Below are 18869 nucleotides of genomic sequence, written 5' to 3'. Positions count from 1 at the left end.
CACTGGAATCAGGATAACAAAATTAAACAAAAATGAGTTATGTCAAAGGTCTTAACATTGGAAGTCTTAACAATGGAGCTGTTGAAACACTTCTGTAAATAAATCACTTCTCAAATGAACCTGGTGACCTGAGTTGGTCTTTTTCATCTTTTTGCATTCATTTTTAAGCTTTATATTTAGTTATATTAAATCAAATATTAGTTACAGTTACAAATCAATTATGTGAAATAACCAGAGTATGGTAAAAAAAAGATAGTTGAAATTATGCCTGGCTTCATTTGTGATAACCATATTTTGGATTATGCATAATAAAAATTTCAAGAGTGTTTTGCCCTAATTTAATAAATATTTGCAATGAAATGTATCCCGAGGAAATAAGTTTTCAATTTTAATTTCATTAACATACTCAGCTCAACTGTGAGAAGTGTGACAAATATTGTATGATATCATCTTATTTATAGATAAGTAAGCGTACTTTCAGATTCACTAGCCTGTCACCAAAAATCATCTAACCTCACCACAGAAGCAAAGAAAGACTTTCTTACATCACTTACCAGGCCTCTGCCTGGTGCTCCTCCATCCAGACAATGTAACCTGAGTTCTCCCCAGAAATCTTATTTCACAATCCTCTCTAAAATGTATCCGTATATCTCACTACTGTCTTTGGTCCCTGGTCAGAGGACCCCAGATCTTGATTTCTTGGAAGCATACTGACTGACAGGAATGTGCCCATGGAAATACAGCCCCCACTTGGACATCTCCATAGGGATATTTTATAGTTTAGTAACCTCAAACTTGGCACCACCGCAACTGAACAATATCCAGGGGGAGACTCTGATGTATGTAGACCATAGTTGGTCTGGGTGAACACGTCACTTCTGTTGAGTTCATCAGACTGAATGGAACTATGAACATTCCAGGCTTTTAGCAATTTAGTCATGTCCTCTGTTAACATGAACCAAAAACATTTTTCTAGAGACTGATGGAGACATCCCATGACAGTGTGGTGACCCCACCTAGGGTTCAATAGATACATGGGAAATAGCAGAGTATAAAGTTCAAAGGAACCCAGATCTTTGATAATGTGAAGTCAGTGATGCAATCAATCAGGGATTCTAGCCCACCCCACCCCACATCTGGAAGTTCTGCTTTGTGAACTGAATTCCTAATTGCCAAAAACAATTCAGCACTCTGTGTGTGTGTGTGTGTGTGTGTGTGTGTGTGTGTGTGTGTGTGTGTGCGCGCGCGCGCGCAATAAAATGCGTTCTAACTGATAATTTTCTTACAAATAGCAGGCTATTAAGAAAGGGACTGATCAAGGCTTTTGGAAGAATGCTGAGAATCCTAACCGGTCTTTAATGTTACCCAAGACGGAGAATTTCCCATTTGCAGATAAACCTAACCTTAAGCTCGTGTATACTGAGAGAATTCTTCGTGTAAAAGTCAAGGGGTTGCAGAGTGAAAGAATATGCATTTGTTCACTTTTCTTATTTGGCAAATGTTCCTCTGCTGGTCTGGTACATAAGAAGGCCATGTAAACTGTGTAGCATAATCACTCCTCTGAGAACCAGGACTACACTATCAAACTGCAACTTCAAAACACGAGCTCCCTCTGCAAAATGACAATCTGAGGCATACATCTGGAGTGCCAATGTTTAAAGTGGTGTGGGTGGTGGGTGTGTATCTCCACAACCTGGGGAGGACATCGTGGAAATAAGACACAGTAATAATACACAGACAAGCATCTACCCATCACCTACAGACGACCCGCAGATTCTTAGATACAGGACTCTTTGACTGTGGGAATCTACCCTCAGTAACACATTCACTAAAAGCAACATGCATGCAGAGTCTTTACAGAAGAAGTGGAGAGCTACCTGTGTTTTATTTTTTAAAATGAATAAAATGCCAGTCTCTATCTTAAATAATGGATGGACTTAACAGGTTTCTAATTAATAGTCTTTTAATTTAATAGTCAGCTATTACATGCATATTGTATGAAATTACACTGAACTAATAGTGAGTAGATACACATAAGGGGGTATACAAGGTCATCAAAGGTCAAGAAACATAATGAAAGGGCTGACAATATGGCTGCTTGGTGAATAAAGGCACCTGCCAACCTCTTGATCCAAGTTTGATCCCCCAAACCCACATTGTAGAATGAGAGAACCAACCTTTGCAAGTTGCCTTCTGACAGTCATGTACTATGACATGTGTATACATGCATGTCTGTACATATATGTATATGTATAAAATGTAATAATTTTATAACATAATAAATTAATTATATGTTGTATTTAAAATTGTGAAACAACTCCATATGAACAAACTGGACAAAGTCCACATCAAAAGTCTTCTATAACTATTAAGGGAACAGGATTTTTTCATGGGTTTAATTTTTTTCTTCATTCCCATTTATGACTTAAATTCTTTTATTTACATCAGGTAGAATAGGGAGGGCAGCCTCAACTAAATCTCATTTAGAGCCTTTTCTGATGCATTGGGTCCTTTAGTTTGGGAGGTTTTCTCCTACTTGTTTATGATGCTTGATTTCTAAGAAAAAATGACAGTTTCAATAAATTTAACATCCAAGACCATTAATTAAAATAGATATGAGAACACTAGCAATACTTTTCCTAAATATATGTCAAATTATAATGGAAAAGTGATAGAAATATTCACTCACCTTGATCCTCCCCATTTGCCATCTTACTAGTGTTGTTGTGGGGTGGGTATATGTGGTTCAGAGTCAAGACTAGCTATATTAAAGATCGGAATTAAGTTTAATACTAAACCAGTATCTTTTCTGAGATAGAGTCTTACTGTGTACCCCAATTTGTAATCCTCCAGCCTCAGTCTTCTGAATGATAGAGTAACAAGCGTAGACTGCTAACTCACATCTAACTGAATAGTTCTCTAGCAGTAGAAATAGACTCTAAGAGTTCATTTTTCCTTTTTTAAGATAAATAAGTAAAGGTGACTATTCCTCAGATTATCAAAGACTATCATTTAATGTTGTAGTCTAATGATCCTTTTCTGAAATATTTGCCACCAGAAAAATCAATATTTTTTCAGATATTAGAATACTTTCATATGTTTAACAGGATGTGTTGAGAATAGGACCCAAGTCCAAACATGAAATTCAATTGTATTTCACACATACCTTACACACATAGCCTGAAGGCATCCTTTATGCAATGTTCTTTGTGTGCCTGTATTTGACTGCATCCTATCACAGCAGGTCAGGTGTGGAGTCTTCCACACACACGGCGATTATGTTGATGTTCAAAGAGTTTCAGATTCTCAGGCATGCTTGATGCCCAACTTTCAAATGAGAAATCCCTCTACAGGTCTTTGTTACTAAGTGCATTTAATGAGCTGGTTTCTATTATGGGTCCAGAAGCAATGCTTAAGTCTGGAAGAACAGACTTCCCAATCCAGATTTCCCAGTGAAGGCTTGGCAAAGGCACTGATGGTTCTGGCATCAAATCTACCCAAATACAGACAAGGATGTGACAATAATTCGAGCTCTTTGTGAACTACCGGGCACCGTCCGTACATTAAATAAAGCACAGATTGGCCATTACCACAAAAATGGCCCAAAGCAAGAAGCATTGTGTCCTTCCATGTGACCCAGGAAATCCTAGACTTCTTCAGATGCTAATTAGAATATCAACAATGATTCTGATTGTTACTACCAGTTTCTGAGAAAGAGACACCATAAACACATCAACCTGCTTATTGCTAAAAGCCAAGCTTACTTATTTTTTAATGCCATACTTAAAGAAAACAAAAACAAAACAAAATGCCTCCATATGCATTTTTACCTGGATCCTTTTAACAACACCTCTTTGTCACCCCTACTTTCTCATCATATATCTACCTCTTTTTCTGGGGTATTTGAAAGAGAACTGTATATATCAGTACTTATTCCCCAAAACAAGGTCATTTTTTTCTTATCTAAGCACAGTACTCTCACTAAATCAAGAAATTCATCTAGATGCACTACTATTTTCAGATCTACAGATAGTATCCAAATTTTGTCTTCTGCCTTATGAAGACCTGTTTTCTGATCTGACATCCAGTCTAGGATTGGGCCCACAACCTGTCTCTCTTTTCCGTTGATCTGGAACTGTTCATGATCTGGACAATTTTGAGATGTGTTATCACTTTCTGTAAAATGTCCCACAATTTGAGATTTTTTTCCAATGTCTCTTCCAAGTTGCAGATTCGGGAGGGACATCACAGAAGCAATGCCATTTCCCCTATGTGCGCCATGGTAGGAATGGGAAATACATGCTAGTCTTCCTCCTCTCCTGTGCTCAGATGAGGAGGGTCTCCATTAGATCTCTTCTTCCTGTCCCTGAAATTTTAATGAGACTTATTTTCAATCTTTGGGCCTCTGTGTACTTCAACATCTACAGATGAGTCTTTCTCCAAGCTCCCAGTGGCTTTGCCTTTCCCTGGGTATACAGATGAAATAGAGTTTGCAATCCTCTCAAGTCTAGGGGCAATGATATGCTTAGCTAGTCCACAGAACATTGATGGTAAGTGAAAGACCTCAAAAGTCTCCTATTATCCCACAATCGCTCTGCTTGTCATCTGGTTGAGTGCATTAGATCCAAAGGGGGTCTCTAAGAAGGATTTACTCATTGTGCAATCAGCAGACATTAGGGTCTGTACAATTCAGGGACTATAATCGACTTTGGATAAGGAAAATCTGTCTTTATTTTCACTAACTTTTTTTTGTTGTTGTTGTTTTGAGACAGGGTTTCTCTGTGTAACTTTGGAGCCTATCCTGGCACTCACTCTGGAGACCAGGCTGGCCTCCAACTCACAGAGATCGGCCTGCTTCTGCCTCCCAAGTGCTGGGATTAAAGGCATGCACCACCAACGCCCGGCTATTTTCACTAACTTTTAGCTGGAATTTGGCATATCTTTCATGAAGGGACATAGCCAATAACCATCATAGTGTGACCATATGATATTTCTCTGTTGCTTGTCTTTGAAATCACACATAATTGATGATGCTTGATGATGCTTGAAATATATTTACTTACCCCTAATCTGAAACTGACATTAAATTTGAGTTATGTTATTATAGCCTAGTCTTCTTTGCTGTGTTAGGAGCATCATTCTGGGAGGACATTCACAGGCTTCTGGTGACTTCCAAAATATAAAATAGGTCCAGATGAAGGGTGCGGTTCCCTGAGTCACCCAATAGAGTCACTTAGGAAAGCAGGTGGGGAATATTTGCACTAGAATTTGTGTGACAGGAGAGTAAACTGAGTCTTAGGATGACTTTTATAGTATTCTTAGTTGTCCTACCCAGATGAATGGAGAGGATAAAGTTGTAAATTCAAAAACCATATGCATGGGAAAGTGGGTGTGGTTATTAAGAATAAAGACAGGGAGGGAGGATGAAAGTGAAGTTGTAAATTTTGAGCAATGGCTGTGTTTTGGAGAGGACCACAGATGCTAAGAAAGCAGATGGAAACGTGTCTGAATAGAATGAAGGGCAAGAGATTACAGAAATCTGACAGCATGTTTCCTTTCCCCAAGGCCGTCACACGCAAAGAGTCCTTGCAAGGAATCTCCATGGAAAGCAAAAGATGAAAAGCACTCCAGTAGATTTTTCTCTGCTGAATCTGTCATTTACAAGATGAAAAAGACTGATTTTCTCTTAGTACAGTTTCTTCATTTTAAAAAATGTTCTGTGGCTTATAAAAATTAATACTAAGCAAATATGTGACAAAGGACTTAATAGATCTACTGATTTGTGCTAGCTTGGGTAAAGTCAACTCCCTCTTCCATCCTCTCTCTCTACTCTAAGCCATTAACAATCCATCTTTAAAAAAATTAAAGAATATAATAAGAAAACAGTGACTTTTTCCTTGAATCAAAAGCATAGCACTTTAAACTCATTATACCAGGTACAGCACAAGGTTGGCATGAATCTAAACTAAGAAAAATTATGATTAAAATTCAAATAGAGCCTTGAGGCTGTACTGGGGAAACAGAATGAGTTAAAATTACAGAAAAAGAGAGCCTGTAATTTTAATCTGTCAGTCAAAAAGGATCAAGATATCAGTCCACAGTTTGCTGGGTCCCACACAGTATTCGTGTGCTCGGCACAGATGTGTGCCAGGCCTTGGGAAACCCAGCTGAATTTCTCCATCTCTTTCCTCAGTGCTTCTTTTGTCACATCGTGTTCTCTTACCTCATCACCAACACGATGTGAAGGAGAAGGAAGGGGTACTTCTAAATGTAAATGAATTTTTAAAATATTAGCCTTAGCTACATTATACTTGGTCCCCTTGATGCCAGATGTGGCTATCATATGTATATCAGGTTCTGAGGGGGCTCTAAAAAAACCCGGCTACAAAGTTCAGAGGAAAGTGAAACCATGAGTTATTGTCACAGCATGGGAGACAGAAACTGTCTCTTGTCCATTCTGATTGCTGCAGGAGGTGTGGTCCTGTGCAAACACAGGAATGCTAAGTGTTTTAAGTTGGACCCCTGAAGTCTCTTCTGCCTCACTCCACAATGAGCCATGAGCAGCTCTCCAGGGAGAAGGTAAATGGATTCTTTCCTGAACCAGAAATCACAGAATCACAGTGGAACTGAAAATGTTCTGACCTATGCTTCCAAAGAATTTTCTAGAGAATTGTGATTCTTTCTATGAAAACTGCAGGAATCTAAGTGAAAAGTATGACCTCCTGACTTCAAGAAGAAAGTGCTGCCATCTACAGGGGGGACACAGAACTAATGTCTGCCAAAAAAAAAAAAAAAAAAAAAAAAAGGTGGGGGATGGGGAGGGCAGGAAGAGGAAGTGGCAAGCCACAGGAGAGACTAAAGCATGCCCGTTATTGAATTAGTAAACCTAATGTGACCTATGTCCTGCTGTCCCATTCTGCAAATGCCAATCACCTATGGCTAGCAAGTGTTTGAAATATGGGGTTATCGGTCAAGTTTTTGTCATTCTTACACTTAATAGTTTAGTTTGATTATACCACTTTTCAATCCAGTAATAATACCACTATATCATTTTTATTTGAAAGTGAATCAAAACCATGATCAAGATAGCATGTTGATCCTTTCTGGGCAAAGACTGCTTTCCTGTGATAAAAATTTAGCCTGGAATTGCTGATCAATAATTAAAGGACATTGTCTACCACTTTCAAGTTTTGATGGGGTAGTCAGAGCATCATCATCAATAAATCTATTTCTACTATGTCTTGCTTTGATACTCAAGGCAGAACACCAGTTATCAATACAAAAGAATGTGTAAGATTTTACCCATTTTCATATTTGCTAATTGCCATGGGGCCTATAGCAAATATTTCAGATATAAATAACACATATTCAGATATACATACAATCAGAGATGTAACAGACATGTATATACATATTCAGATGTATGCATATATACAAAGAGATATATGCATATCTTGTTTTTACTAAACACTATTACAAGGCTTATACTTGGAGAGCTAGTTTTCTTTTGAATGGACACTTGAATAAGCAACTATAAGTTACTATTCATAACCCTTTGTTTATGTTGTTGTGCAAGACAATCATTAAAATCTGAAATATGCTTCTAATAATTCTTATATATTAATCTACTTTTTCAAATATCCGAACTTAAAAAAAAAAAAACTCTGTTCAGGTCAAAAATTCCTAATGAACATTTTATATTTGAGTTGGGGTGCTTTGTAATTGAAAAGGACACACACAGAATTATAGACAGTACAAAGCAAAAAAAGAGAAGTGTCATCTCAATAATTCTCCATAGTGATTTCATGTTAAAATTGTGATGTTGCCAGTGTATCAAATCAATTAAAAAGTATTATTAAGATCAATTTTATACTCTTCCTCTCTCACGTGTTTTGGAGTTGCCAGGACACTCTAAGTGACAGGAAGCTAACATGCTTCTATTGCATGGTGCCAGTCTACTTGGTTTGAAGTCAGAGAAAAGAGACGGGTAGGGCTGGCTAATCGCTAACACAGTCACCTGAAGAACTATGTTTACAAATGTTCTTTTCTCTCTCCAAATGAATCTTTGTTTGCTCTTATTGGGGGGGGGCAAAGCCTCATTATACAATACAGTATCACTTGAAATTCATGATTCTCCTTCCTCTAGCCTCTGAGTTCCAAGATTATAGGCATCTGCCACTACACCCTGGAAGATAAATTTGTTTTGTTTCAAGACAGAATTTTGAATACTTCTGACTGGCTTCAAACTCACTACTAGGCTAAAGCTGATCTTGAACTTCTGATCTTCTTATTCACCCCCAAGTGCTGAGATTGCAAGCTTGTGCCATTATGCTCTAGAAACCAGATTCATTTTTAAAACATGTAGCAAACAGTGAGGTTTGAATAGGTTAATATAACACAATTTTTAGAGGAAATAACCCAATTCCACCTTCAAAGATTATCGCTGTGACTAATGAATATCTTTAAATGGTAGGAAATTTAATTTTAATGAATTCAGTCACATGATTATCTCTATCAGAGTTAATGAACTGCTGACAGGAATGACACCTTTTTATAGAAATTTGATTAAACTTATTTCCTGTTCTAGTTCTTCCATAAATTTTCAACATCACTGCTCCAAATTGACACCCTCAATAGATCATAGATCTATAGATATATCAGTCATAAAGGTGACAGACAGATAAACGGTAGATACATCGATAGATATATAGATAGATAATAGTAGAAGATAGATGATGGAAAGATTGGCGAGCAGATAGATTGATAGACAGACAGACAGGCAGACAGACAGGCAGACAGACAGACAATAGACAGATAGGTAGATGATAGATAGATAATAGACAGAAGATAGAAAGGTAGGTAGATGATAGATAAATAATAGACAGGTAGGTAGATGATAAATAGATAATAGATGATAGATAGATTAGATAGATAGATAGATAGATAGATAGATAGATAGATAGATAGGTAGATAGATAGATAGATAACAGACAGACAGGTAGGTAGATAGATGTCATCTCTTGCTGGTTTTCACACTCGAGAGCCCAGTGTATGTTCCCTCCTGGGTCCCTCCTTCATCCTTAGTGTCTGAAGTCCTCCTCTTCCCCAGTATGGACACATTTGTCACCAAATATTTCTTCTTCGCATCTACAAATACCATGTCTTCCTTCTTTTTCACATCCCATTGTTAACATGTTCACTTATTACCCAACAGGAAAATAAAACAAAACACAGCAGACAGGCCCTTGATTCAGTTGGCAGATGCCCACATAAAGATAGCATGTCCAACCATCCTGCGCTGTTGCCCAAAACAGTCCTGGTATGAGTATTGAAAGTCTTACCTTCTAGGAATCTCCTTAGCCCTACACACAGCAAGACTGTTGGGAGCCCTTCCTGACCCCTTCCATCCTGAACAGAGTAGGGCCTTGGATTCCTTCCTTGACAAACCAGAAAGCAAATCAAGACAGTAGCCCTGTATGTTGGCACTCCAGGCACCAAGCAGCCTGTGTGTTGCCCCGCTGTTCTCAGTCTCTATCCTTTCATCCACATGGCTGTGCTTTGCTCACTCACTCAAATTCTAGTAATGTTCCAGGCATAGGTGTTTCTCCCAGACCACACTCACTCCCCGAGGTTGAGATAACTTGTACTGAGCACAGTGAATTTTAATCTTCTGTCTGGTACCCAAGCCTTCCACCAACTGTGCACACCTTGAAGTCTGGCTATTCTTTTGGACTTGTTCACTGCATATTTGCTGAATTTGTGAACCAATGAAGTTTGTGAATCTTACAAAGCATTATACTGTTGTTAACATCTTTGGCTTGGCTTTCTTCCAGCTAGTAACCCTTTTTTGATGCAAAAACCAACAGCTGGCTGTCAAGATAGCATATCTCTGCATTTTGCAACACTGGAGAACCTTGCTGTATTCTTAACCTCTCTAATGTAATGGAGAACACCTCCATCAACCACTCAGCAACCCCAAGCGAACATCTGTCAGGAATCTAAAGATACACCTGATATAAATACTGAAAATGCATCAGCAACATTGACAGCCAAACAAAGCAAACTAAAGTACTTTCACTTTCCTTTTGTGGATGAGTGGTGGTTTCTACCTAAGTTCTATCCCAGGAACTCGTGTGGAGGGAAAGAACCAACTCTAGAAAGTTGTCCCCTGACCACCACCTACGCCATACACATGGGTCCTCAGGCACACCTTAACACACATGCAAATAAATATTTTAAACACAATGCTAACATTTCAGCAGGCCCATTCTATCCTGTGCAGTGGAAATCACAAGACTACTTTGTGTTTAGTTTTCTAGACCACATAGTAGATTTTGATGAGTTTGTCATTATTGTTGTTGCTGTTGCTCCCGGGTTTATGGTAATTTTCATTTTAACTCACTCTGATGACAAGAACACTCACAGGAGATTAAGAGACACAGCTTTGGGTGTTTAACCCTGCCAGAAAAATCAGTGTGGGAACTTGGCTGAGTCACTGTTCCACTTCACCCCACTCTCTCTTGTGGAGGGGAAGTGGTTAGGCGAGGTGTTCTCCAATGTCCTCTGGAGCTCAAACATGCTACAATTTTCTGATTCTAAATGTGTCATTACCGTTGCTTCTCCTGAATCATGATGGAATGAATTGTAGAGAACACGTTGGTTGACGGCTATTAAATAAATGCATAAAAAGGAACAGAGGTGACAGGCATATTTTAAGTAGCCATGGTAGAGAGGGGCCCTGTGAGACACAGGTGATAATAAAGCAGTTTTAGTTTTAGCATGTTTGCCTGCTCTATTTAGGAAATCGAAAACAAGCCAGCCTGAGACTAACAAAATTACACACAAATATCCACTACATGTCTAACAGGCATTTGCCTCTTACAAACACTAAATAGTCAAGATGCAAAATGGGCAGTTTAGATGCTACAAACATGCAATGTTCTGGAAGATTCTGGAGACTCCAGAATTTGACCATTCTGAGGTTCCCAGTAGGTGATGTCAATGTTTATAGACTCCCTCATTTGGGGATGCAGCTGAAGGCAGATACTGTCCTGCACGGAGCCCTTGAACGACCTCTGTTCCTCAAGGTCAGCCTGCTGCCTTATTATGGGGAATGGGTGATGTCATTCCTGGCATGTCAAGTTTTCTGGAAAGCAACCTGCCATCCCAGTTTTCCCACTCCACGCCCCAGGCAGCTCCGCCACAGCATGTGTTCTAAGAATCAAGGCCTTATTCTTAGACTAGCTCTTGCTGGATATGAGGAACCGCATCTGCCGAAGCACAAACAAGCAAAGGGCCACAAGAGACAGCTACTCTGGGCAAAACAGCAGCTGAGGGCTTGCTGATGAGAAGCAGGCATGTGCTGGCCCCTGCACACAGCAGTCACGGGAGCAGTGACTCCGAGGTCAGCTGCAGTCCAGCCTGCTCTACCACATTTCCTCCAGATTCACAGAGGTCTTGCTTTGGATCCTTTGAAACCCAAGAAAGGAAGATGAGAAGAAAAGTATGAGACAAGAGAGATGGAAACTTTTTAATATGTGCTTTAAAAACCTCTTTATAGAGAGATGAGTAATAAGATGAGTGGGGCCAGCAAACACAGTCAACCTTTCCACATTTTCTCTAAACAGTTATAAAACCAAGAGTCTTGTAAGGTCAGAGTTAAAGCAATACCACCGTCTTGTTTTGTAATTTTAAATGGGTTTTTAACAGAACAGTAAAAATAGCCTCAGTACTAGTAAAAGGTATGTTCAAGAGTACAAGTTGGATTGAGAAGGCAATGACAGAGCCCACTGAAGTGAGGTGGTCAGGAGAAACTAAGTTCAATCTGGATGTTAAGTAAGGCTGCAAGCCATGAACTCCCCTCCCCTGCCCCCCCCCACACACACAGCCTTTCCTGCTCTTTGAATCAAATAATAATATACTATGCCATTTGGTTTATGCTAAGAAGTATCACTATTGTTCTCAACTTGGTCAAAAAAAGAAACATAAATTAAATGCCTAACCATGTGCTGCCTTATGTCATAAACATTAGCAACATAGAATTGCACAAAACACAATTCTGCCCTTACAGATGTTCCATTCTGCTTTAAGGAAATGAATAAGTGTAAAAAAAAAAAAGTCACTGCAGGTCAGAAGGTGACAAAGATATAAATGCATAAATAAGGAAGTGAAATATAAAGAGCATGGGAATACAGAGAAAGTTGCCACTTCAGATAAAAAAAAAAAAAATCCAGGTGAAACTGGAATCATTACCTTATGGAGAAAGAGGAACAAGGGGTGTGTTTGAGGAGACAGCAAATGAAAAAGTTCTGGATCAGAGGGGAATCCATCGCATCCAACCAGCAGCCTAAGATACCAGGACCCTGAAGCAGAGAAAGCACAAATCCATAAGAAGTACAAGGGAAGACAGATGTCATGGCCTAAACCATAACCTCTGGGTGTAGGAGGCCAAGACAGGAGGGTCATGAGTTTGAGGCTAGCCTGAGCTATGGAACAAGACCCTGGCAGAAGGAAGGAAGGGAGGGAGGGAGGAGGGAGGGAGGGAGGGAGGAGGGAGGGAGGGAAGAGAAAAAGAGAGAGGGGGAGAGGGGGGGAGGGGCAGAGAGGGAGAGTGGAATGAGGGGGGAAGAACAGAAGGAAGATGGAGAAAAGAAATGAAGTAGCCCAAGGCATAAGGATGGGATGGTGGCAGTTTGCCTCAAATGAACTCAGAGGTAACTGGGAGACCCTAAACAGTCCTGTGATGGGGGAAGTGCTACTGTGTATGCATATCTTATTGGTTGTTGAGTAAAGCACTGTTGGCCAATAGGGAAGCAAGATAGGTGGGACTAGGAGTCAAGGAGGATTCTGGGAAATGTAGTAAAGAGAAGTCTTGTGATCCAGGCAGGAAGTGACTTAGCAGGCAGACTCAGAATATAAGCAGGGACAAGCAGGAAATCGCTCTCTTCCTCCTCCTTTCTTCTCTGTGGAGCGTTGATGTGATCCTGGGAAGAGGACACATGCCACCAGTATCCTCCATAAGATAAGTCTTTATAAATATATAGATTAATGCCTATGGCTGAAACTTAAGACAGAGCAAACATATAAGAAATCCTAATCATTGGCCAGCAGCATTGTACCTAATATAAGTCTCTGTGTGTTACTTGGGGCCCTAACGTGGTGGCAGGTGGAACTCGGGTGGCTGGCAGAAAGACTTATTACAGTCATGATACCACCTGGCTTCCTTTTCACATAACAGAGGAAAGAAAAGAGGAGGCAGGTTCAAGGTGAGGTCATGCTCCAGGAAGCAAATTGTGGAAGCTGAAGTAAGACTGGGGTGCCAGTCATGGGCTACACTCTCAAAGAAGCTGTGTTGCCTGTGTAAGCCTTGTGGAGTAGAGAAGCTGAGAATGATCCCCACACCTCTGCTGCTCCCCAGGAGGAAGAACCTTCCACAAATCAAAGTGAGATCCATCTTGTGATGAGGGCTTTCTGAGAGAGACTAGGAATTTCTTTTAGACACAGAGTATGGAAGAAAGCTTTAGAAAATCAGGGAAGGATGTCAAGAAGGCAGCTGGATGGACAGGTCTAGAGTTCAAGAAGAAAGCACGCCATGGGGGTCACTTACAGCCCTGACACCAGGTGTGAAGGATACAGGATAGATGAAGAGGCTGGGCCTCAGGGAGTGCCACCTGAGAGACTCTGGGTTTGGAAACTGGGAATGTGCACCTAAGAAGAAAGGTCTCAAGATGGCAAGGGGGACCCACTGTGGCCAACTCAGGTTAAATAAGATAAGGGTTGCAGATGGACACAAGACTTGCCTCCTGCCACAGGTAACTTCAACAGTTTCCCACATGGCAACTAGCTTTCAAGTTTTGGCTAAGTAATCAGGAATTGTGGGGGGTGGGAACATTATCATCTTTAATTATCTTTTGTCTCATAACTAACTCCACAGGCTGGATAGAAGCAGCATTCTCTTTTGAACTCTTACCAAAGAAAAGAATCACAAATGATAGGTGGGCAGACAAGTGTTTTTATGTTCTCTTCAATGACTGACTTAATAGCAGATCTCTTAGCTAAAAGTTCGAAGTCTAACATATGGGATCCAGCAATATTTCATTTTCTAGGCTCTGAAAATTACAGGTCCCTTTATTTTTTCTTTATTAATGATAAACTTAAATTCCTTTTCCAGATCATAACTCTAAGGCACACATTTCTTTCATGGACTTTCCTGATGCTAAATTTTGTTCTCAGTTTGCTTGCAAATCCCTGAAGATTCTCAGTGGCTGCGTGAATGTTTCTAATTCCCCAATTCTGACTATCCCCACATCTGTGTTCTGCACTGTCCTAAACAGTCAGTCTAGGTTAGAGCATTTCACTCATTCCACAGAGCAGATCCATGACATGGAGGGAGCATAAGGAATTCGGACAACAAGCCGAAAATAGGCAAGATGGGAAGGTGTAAAAACTGGTAAGAGGGGGAGACAGAAGCTACAGTTTGGAAACTTAACCATGGGTTTCCATAATTTCACACATAAGCCAGAAATGGCACAATCTGGAAATCCCATGCCAACAAGTCTTTCTGAACTTTCATCTCATCTAGATAATTTCATTTTTAGCGAACAAGCGCTATTGGCAACATCTATGCACCCAAATTGGTGGGAGTCGACCCACTAGAAATGAGATAAAGAACAAATTTTGAGAAATTGCAACTTGAATACTTTCCCCCAACTGTTTTCTATGAAAGAATTGTCTGCTTCTCGATGGTTAGCAGTGCAAACTAATGCGGTTTGGATCCTTTCAGTGGTAGGTCACAATCAAAGACTGCTAGAATGCTAATAGCTGCAGAAGCCACACCGTGACTGTGACATTAGTGGGCTGAGCCCACTTAAACATTGAAACTGTAATATCTCATGAGGGTGAATCCCAGGATGAACCAACACAGCTTACTGAAGGTTCTACATTAGAGGTTACTAATTACTTCAGTGGTTTGGGGGTTAAGAAAAGAAAAGAATTCTGAACAAGAATAAAGGAAAGAGATGTACTCCAGTGTCAATAAGATGAACTCTATTAGTCTTCTTAATGCCTAGAAGTCCCAGAAAATATTGACTCAGAAGATTACTGTTCTGTTCTGTTTTGTTCTTAAGTCCTTAAAACAGAGAGCAGAAGGGCATTGGAAAGATGATACAGAGGACAAACGTCGTACTGCTCTTTAAGAGGACCTGGTTCCATTCCCGGCACCCACATGGAGATTCACAACTGCCTGTAGCTCAGTTCCAGGGGATCCAATGTCCTCTTCTGATTTCTGTGGACTCCATGCACGAGCATGGCGTGCATACATACACCCACACACATACACATAAATATTTTTAAAAAGAAATGAAACTGCAAGAAACCCATCATGCTTCCCAAAACACTCAAGAATATTTTGTGATTGAAAATAAACATAGAAGGGGGTATCAAATGTTAAAAGGTGAAAAATGCTAAAAAACATTTTTAAAGTATTATATATTGACAATAGCATGTTTTTAGTGTGTATTGGGGGCTGTGCAAGGGCACTGTGCACATGTGGAGATGGAAAGACAACTTTGTTGTGTCAGGTTTCTCCTTCCACCCACTCTGTTTCTGGGCATGGGACTCCTGCCCTCCAGCTTACACAACAAGTGCCTTTTCCTGCTGAGCCATCTCTCCAGCCTGACTACAGCATTTTCATAGTATGTTACAGTTCTTTCCACTGTATTGATTTGACATCTTGAAAAGGGAGTTGAAGAGAATACCCTGTCTGCTACGTGTTTGCAGTTCAGAACTATCATTTTTATTATCCCTAGTGACAGGTCTGGCAGCAAAACTTACACACGTTTGGGAGCCCCCGGCAGTGTTAGAATGTCTAGGAGACGGCTACAATATCAGTCTGATCATAATCAGGAAATGAACCATGAAAAAAAAATGACATTCCCAAATTCTGCCGTTGGAAAGAAGCTTTCACCAGCCCCTGTGTTCTGTATCAATGATCAATTTTTGAAATGCTCCCAGGCGCCTTTGCTAGGTTTTCTTTATTCACCCCCCAGAGACTGAGTAAGATTTTGTTATTTAAAGTAAAAATAGATTACATTAAAAATCAACCCAAAAGAGGCAGAATTCTGAGTAACGCCAGCCTCTTACTGCTAATTGGAGCAACTGCTTTTAGCAAATCTGGTAGCCGCTAAAAGCCCCTGTTGCTATGTGGTTGCTTCACCAGCCCGGAGGGTGCGGTGCTATTGGCTGTCTTCTACCAGAGCCACATCCACAAAATTTGTCAACCAAAATTGGAAGCCAACTCCACCACTTAAACATACAGAGACAGAAATCTTAGAAACATCACTGGAAGAGAATGTGGACCTCTGAAATGCATGCTGAATGCTGCAGCCTGAATGTCTTGGGTGTGGTAGCAGCCCTTACACTCTGTGCTAGAAGCCCTGTACCAAGTAGTTGGTTACAAAATGAAATGCCACTATCACACTCATAGTTACCCTCTTGCCAGGTCACCAATTGCCTGGTGCACTACAGTTTGAGGAAACACTATGGACTGAATCCCAGCTGTTGATGTCGGATATTTGTTCTGAGAACACAACAGTTTTATTTTAAATTGGATTATCTCTTATCATTTAAGTCCCCTGGCTGAAACATTAACTCCTTCTGTTTGGGTTGTTTTGATTTGGTGTTCCTCAATTTACAGCTGCATTCCAACGTGCTGCCACTTAAATGCTACATTTCAGCAATACTCCCCAGCAATCATTTTGTGAAACATCAAGGCCTGAAAAAAATCTTTTCCAGAAACCTCATTGGTCTCATTCATTTCCCAAGATTCTGAGGATCTTGGCTACCTGTCTTGGATGTGTTGTGTGATAGCAAACTGTTAGAATGATAACAAGCCAGGAGGGAAAACTCAAAAAGTAGTATCCATAAAATGACCCACTTTATTCACAATGAGTCTTTCCCTTCCCCAGACTAGGGACCAGACATATATAAACATTATGCCAATGAGCATATGCTTACTGTCTCATGGCTGTGACAGATCATAGGCCCTACAGGAACCCCAACAGCTAGCCTTCCCCTACAGAAATCTACATCACACATTTTAGGCACATTTGTCTAGAGTCATATGGCAAAGCAGAGTTCAGTCAAAACCTGAGGCCACTGGTGCTCATGCCCAGTTAATGAATTCATCTCCTTAAATACCCAAACTGGGTCCAAATGCAGGCCTCAGTGTCTAGGTATTACTGCTAAGACCAGTTAAGCATCAGGTCTCAGGAACAATGTTTTCACAGCAGTTCACGTGAAAGCAGTTGCTTGGGTTTTGTTTTCTGTGTTTTTGTTTGTGTGTTTTTTTCTTTACCTGGGTTAGTTTCCAAGGTTTCTCCTCAAGTCAACCCTCAGCTCTTAGAACAAACGTTTACAGAGGCATTGTGAATGTGATGAACCCTGACCCTTGTTTTCCCATTGAGGAAGTGTTGTTTTTGCTTCTTTCTCTCTTTCTCGCTCTCTTTCTTTCTTTTTTAAATCACAGCCACAAAATTAGGACTGATTTCCAGAACAAAGCCAACCTGATTGGCGAAGGTTCTTCTCAAATCTTGTCTCTTTGGAAATTACACGTTTAAAGCAAAACAAAATCTGCCTGAAAAGGTCTTATTTTAGGGTCAGCATTAGAAGAGGCCTCGACTTCAAGAAAATCAGAGGATTGTTTCTCACCTTGAAGGCAAACCACTTTTGAAAGCCTGGAAAGAAAAAAATGGTACCGAGTCATTTAAAAATTGTCATTGAAAAGCTAGGAAGTGATTTAACTCCAAGATGTCTTTCTGATGGTTCTTAAAGAAAACTAACAAGAGTTCCTTTAAAATCCCTAGAGAAGGGTTGACAAGATTGCTCAGCTGGTAAAGATGCCAGCCACCAAACCAGGCCACCAGAGTCCAATCCCAGGACCCTACTATTATTGTTCTGGTAAGTGGATATAGTATTAAACCAGCTTCTAACGATTATTGTTATACCCATAGATTAGTGCCTCTCTCAGCCCTCCTTAGAGAAGCTTCTATCTGCAGTAGACAGCAATTAACACAGACTGGGAAAAGTACAGAGAAAAAGACTGTGGAATGCTTGACCTTAAAGGGGACACCAATACTATATCTTGTCTTCCCAGGGCTCAGAGATGACCGAGGAAGAAGAGGGTGAGGTAAAGAATGGAGAGCCAGAGGCACTGGATGACTGCAAGGAGACAGTAGGTTTTTCCAGACACACCAGTGCAATTGCACATATGAACTCACAGTGCTTGTAACAGTATGCACAGGACCTACACAAATTGGAGCCGAACAAAATACCAACAAGGGCTGGAAGAAGTGGGCACAAAGTTCCAATCTCAGCTAAGGAACTAGTGACAACTGTTGGTTGCTGGGGGAGGGAGAATCAGGTTTTTTTAAACGTGTGGCCCCAGGATATCAAGGACCATCTGGAGTGTGGTCACACATCCAAGAGTGTATGGGCAACACAAATTGGACTTGATGGTTAAAGAGAGACACAGAGTGAGAGACAGACAGACAAACAGACAAAGAGAGAAAGAGAAAGACACAGAGAGAAAGAAAGGGAGACAGAGAGAAAGAGAGAGAAATACAAAGTTGTGCTGGTACAGAAGGGCATGCAGACTTGGGAGAAGATAGGGGAGGGGAAATGAATATGATCAAAACACATTGTATGAATTTCTCAGCGAAATAATAAAAAAGGGAAAAATTAGTTCTCAGTTTGTCAAGACTAGCTGCCCTGAGCACTAAGAATCCACCTGTCTCCATTTTCCCCCACACATGTTTGCACCAACCTGCATGCCTAGCCTTTCACATGGTCCTGGGGCTCCACACTCAGGTCCT

At 40.4% G+C, this 18869-nt stretch overlaps 1 protein-coding gene across 4 annotated transcripts in view; it reads right to left on the bottom strand.

Moving 5' to 3' along the window:
* Esr1 (estrogen receptor 1) overlaps positions 1 to 18869 on the bottom strand; it is a 365575-nt gene that overhangs the window by 293918 nt on the left and 52788 nt on the right. Inside the window, exon 2 of one of the 4 annotated variants that reach the window (XM_027401019.2) lies at positions 12253 to 12362. The exons of the other annotated variants lie outside the window; for them this stretch is intronic. The gene's annotated coding sequence lies outside the window, so the exon portion shown is untranslated. The remainder of the gene's footprint in view (positions 1 to 12252; positions 12363 to 18869) is intronic. 4 annotated transcript variants of the gene reach the window in all.

Source organism: Cricetulus griseus, chromosome 2, assembly GCF_003668045.3.
Source record: "Cricetulus griseus strain 17A/GY chromosome 2, alternate assembly CriGri-PICRH-1.0, whole genome shotgun sequence".
NCBI classification, from domain to species: Eukaryota; Metazoa; Chordata; class Mammalia; order Rodentia; family Cricetidae; genus Cricetulus; species Cricetulus griseus.
Note: the sequence above shows the minus strand (reverse complement) of the source record. Positions and strands in the feature narration are given on the sequence as shown.